Genomic DNA, 5,190 nt, shown 5'->3' with positions numbered 1-5,190 from the left:
AACCGAATGGTAAGTTCGATCAACCGAACAGTTCAGGTGACCAAATAGTAAGGTTCATCAACCAAAAGCTAAGGTGGCACAGTATTATGACGTGGAGTAAGTATTCATCCAAATGACATGGCATCTGATGTGGACAAGGATAAGCTTCAAATTGCTGACATGAGATGGATAAGTCTCGAAGTGATGACATAGCATCTGAGGTGTCAAGGGATAAGCTTCGGAAGAAGTGGCTAGACATGATTTCGGATGCTGACGTGGTCGGTTGCATGGTCAACGATAAGCATCGAAGTGCTAGCATGTTAGGTGACGAGGCTGAGGATAAATGTCAAGCTATTGACATGTTAGAAGATAAGCTGTGAGGATCTGACTGTAGATAAGGTCTGGTCAATCAAACTTGTGCACTGTCGATGAACAAATGGATCTGGATCCATTTATCGAGGTGATCAGTCGATCGATTGAGGGATTAGTCGATCAATAAATTCCTATAAAAGAAGGTTGACCAAAGACTTTAAATAATCAACATACAAGCTCTTAAACCTTCGTCTTCGTGCAAAAGCAATGTTTCTACTCCACTGTGCTCCTCCGACAACCGAAGCTTCACTTTGATCTATCATTGTTAGGTAACCTTTAGTTGCTTTCTCTTTCGTACTTTCAATTCTAGAAGGCGATAAATTGTTACTGCACTTGATCATTTATAAGAGGTTTTTCTCCTCCTTCGAAAAGTTTTTCAAAAGGAGAAAAATAGTGAATTGTCTCACTCGTAAGCGATCTACGATCGTGAGCACTGGTGTAGTAGCCGGTGGTTGTGAACCAAATAAATCGTATATTTGTGTATTACACTTTTTATTTCCATTTCATACATACTTTGATTTCTAAAAGAAAAGAAATGGTTTTAAAATGAGAGTTTAACGAGCTATATTCACCCCCTCTATTGCTTGAATGGTGGTCTACCGAATGACTAGTCCTAACTGGAGGTTAGACAAGGGAAAGTCCAAGTGGGTCAAAGTGACTGGAGGTTTGACAAGGGTGAGAAGTTTATCGAGTGACTAGTTTTAGTTGAAGGTTAGGAAAGGAGAAGTCCAAATGGGTCAAGGTGACTAGAGGTTTGGCAAGGGTGAGAAGTGTTATATTTGAGAGGTGTCCTAAGACAATCACCTTATAGTTATACTATTTATTGGATAAATAATAATTCACTATTTGAGTGTACATTCTATATGTGCTTGATTGGATTTTAAACTTATTTACTGAATGTCTGCAATACGATTGATAGTATGAGAGAATTTGTGATTGAATAACAACTAGTGAGCATCTCTACATGTGCAATTATGAATGTATTAAAATTATCCCTAGTCAAGGAATTGATGAGCAAGGATGTCATCGATTCTATTGAGACTTACACGTTTTAAACTCCTTGATTTACTAAGTAGCCAATCTCACTAGGCGGAGATATTGGATGTTGAGAGTTAAATATAAATGCTAGTTAAAGGTAATTAATTCATTGGAGTGACCTGTCTTGAGATTTTATATGGTTCTATGCATATATCAATGAAGATCTTAGTACAGCTTAAGTGCGAGTTTCCTTTAACTTACGGTATTTAAGTCACATTGGTCATGGAGACTTATATTTTGACATCTTAAGTAAACATCTCTGAGGTGTGGACTCGGGATGATTGAGTATAAGTCAAAGTGTCTAAGATGTTTGAATAGCCTACAGAGGATTCACTGCTCTTTGTAAAAAAAGATGTATATCCTACGACTACTTATTAGGATTTTTACTGAAAGTCTTTGGTCAAAGCATCACATGTCAAGAGTATGACACTCTTGGGCACATGTACGAGTAACTTGACTCCATAAAACAAGAAAACAAGCCTAGGCTAGATGTGACATAGTAAGTCTAGTGGGGACTGACACACATAGATCATATTCTGAAATAAGCGGGTATAAGATGGTGAAAGGAACGAGACACGTTTCATTGTAGCTGCTGAAGGGTTTAGAAATAGTTCTGGAATTAATTGTTGATTTTTTGATCAATTGGAGATCATAATGTACTACTATGTGTCACTTATGATCATTCTATAATTAATGATTAATCACGGATGATCAACATAATTGGAAACATAGTGGTCACACGCACTAAAAGTTTCTTTGAAAGACTTAAAATGAGTTTGAGAATTAGATTCTTAGATCGAGAGAAATAAAGTCTGATTGGATCAGGCAAAGAAAAAATAATGGACTTCATCTTATGAAGATGAAATGAGCCAACTTAGTTTGGTTCCTGATGGAAGATATTTTAACAAATCAAAAGCAATGAGGAGCTTTGTCTTGTGAAGATAAAATGAATAAAACTGATTTGGATCAAATTAGAGGTTGTTTGGTTATTGAACTAAACGATTTAGTTTTGAATCAAATTGAACTCGATTTGCTATGGTACTCGGTCCGGTTTGCTTTAGTAACCGAAACCCTAAAAACATAACCTCGGTCTGATTCTTTTTCCTTTCTTCCTAGTTCGATTTTTGCTCAACCACCGCACGCCCGCACGCTAGAAGGGATCTCGCGATCCCACATTTGTCAATGACGACGTCTCCAGCTTCTCGCGACCCACGTCTACCGGCAACACGGTCTCCATTTTCATTGCTCAACAAAGTCATGAGGAGCCCGATTTAAACCCTTGCATCGTCCGCTAGAGGAAGATGAACTAGAACCCTAGTTCACCGCCCCCTTTCTCTCCCCCGCGCCTCTTCTCTCGAGCCCGATGACCACACCAGGGCAAAAGGAACTCGTCGTCGATCGATGGCTGCTCGCGATGGCTGCTCGCAATCATGGCTCACGAACGTGGAACCCTAGTGAACGTGGAATTTTGCTATCGGGGTTTGCCTCAAGGAGCATGTGAAGCGATCAAGGAATGTTTCATCTTCGTCAGAAAGGTTATGACTATTTGCCCTAATTCGACGGTCAAAGATTGACCACTGAAAACTACACTAAAAATACGATTATCGATGATAGTTAGAAAACTTTGAAAATCTATCGTGATAAATATTGTTGCGTGTTTTGATTATTAGGATTTTCTTTCAAATCGATCGTTATCGATCATCAGCTAGTACCGAAGATGGTGACGCGACTCGTGGCTTTGGAAGCCGTTTAGACAAAAATTTGGCATGGATTATTAGTAGAAGTGGAGCTTTGATAGAGCCGCTCGATTGATGCCAACCTCATTCCACGACATCTGCCAGGTATGCTTAAAATAAATTATTATTATGTAAAAATTTTAAATTTTAGTTATGTCATGTACCTGTTGTATCCAGCATGCATGTGTTGCGAGTGTTGTAATAATTAGGTTTAATTATTGTATTTTCTTTCATTGCACACGTTTATGAAACATGTAAACACATGCAATGCACTGAATCGATTCTAATAAGAAGTCTACTGAGTTACTAGTTTTAACTAGAGGTTAGACAAAAGTAAGTCCAAGCAGGTTAAGTGTAACTGAATATTTGGCAAAGGAAAATCCTAAGGGGGTGGTGACCTTAGGTGGTGAGACAAACCTAGTAGGTTAGGTACACCTACAAGGTTAGGTTTATGATCCTAGGGGAGTGAGCCCAAGGTAGTAAAGTCTTAGAGGAACTCTAAGAAAGAAGCCTAGTAGGTCAAACTTATAGGGTAAGGTTTAGATAAACTTAGTAGGTTAGACAAACAATAAGAATAGGATAGGTTGCTTGTTTGTTATTGTATGCTTATCTTGCAGGAATCTGTAGCTGGAAGTAAGAATGAGGAAACAAACATATGCAAACTAGATCAAGTCCGGAGTGAATCAATCTTGACTCAGGTTGAACTGGGCCCAAGCCGATTTGATAGACCGATCTCAAGGACTAATAGATCGATCGAGGTTTAGTTGACAGGGTTCAGGTCCGAACCTGGATCTATGAGGTGGCATCTGGGTTCGATAGACCGATCCCAAGGATCGGTAGATTTATCGAGGTTCAATTGATCGGGTTCGGGTCTAGACTTGGATCAATGATGTGGCACCTGGGTTCGGTAGACTGATCCAAAGGATCGGTAGACCGATAAACTGATAAGATGAGATCACGAGATTGTAAAGAGCTCAGTCTTTAGATCAAGTTTGATCCAGGATCCGTATATTGAAAAGGCTTATCAGTAGACCCAAAAAGCCTTATAAAAGAAAGCTTCGAGGACAGATCCAGGACAATAATTCTCTTCTCTTCTACTTCTATGTGCTCAAAGAAAATGTGTTGCAAAACTCTGTAATCGGGGAAGCTCCAGGAAGGGCGCGTGACACTTAGGACTTACAGATCAACTTGAAGAGTTTGTCTTTATTTTTATAAGCATTGTATTTACGTTCTCTATCTTTTGTGCTTGTACTTGAATGGTAAGATGGATTTTTTCGTCTTCAAAAAAGTTTTGAAAAGGAGGCCACTAGTGGGCAGGCGCTTCTCATATATAGACCTTGGAGTACCAACCTTGGGAGGTTGGGAACTAAGCAAATCCTGTAAATCTTTCTGTTGTTCTTGTTATTATTATTATGTTGCTACTAATTTGATTAGAAACAAAAGAATGACGAAACGAGCATGAAGCGAGCGATCAAGATTCACCCCTCCTCTCTTGATCCCTACATGATTCTATAATTGGTATCAGAGTTGACCATCTCTCAATAGGACTAACTACTATGGGAGCAAGGAAGCTAGGTTGAGGGGGAGAAGATATGAATTTAATTTCAATTTTGAAATTTTATATTATTTGTTTCAAGTAAAAGGAGAGATGACATTAAAAAAATAAGTGCTCTATTTATAAGATTCGTATGATACTATCGATGGCAAAGGAGCAATTGATGCCAAGAGCCCAAAGGAACAAAGAGCACATCACTTGATTTAAGTGCCAAAAATCCAGACACAACATTAATCAATGTTCAAAGAAGAAGATGGAGAAAAAGTTAAAATTAGGGGTTATCATTCCAATTAGTATGTTTTGCAGTTTATGAAAACACCTTTATGCTTGATAAATTAGATTTCCCTTACAATAAATTTGATAGTGATTCACATGCTAAGTTTAGAATTAAATAATTATTTAATAAATAAATATCTATTTGAAAAGTTCAAATATTTGATAAGTTAGATAATTTAAAAAATAATTTAATTTATAAAAATATTAATTTAAAAATTTTAAACATAGATTTAG

Source organism: Curcuma longa, chromosome 18 (assembly GCF_044706935.1).
Source record: "Curcuma longa cultivar G26 ecotype Majalengka, Jawa Barat chromosome 18, ITB_CL_G26_1.1, whole genome shotgun sequence".
NCBI lineage: Eukaryota > Viridiplantae > Streptophyta > Magnoliopsida > Zingiberales > Zingiberaceae > Curcuma > Curcuma longa.
Note: the sequence above shows the minus strand (reverse complement) of the source record.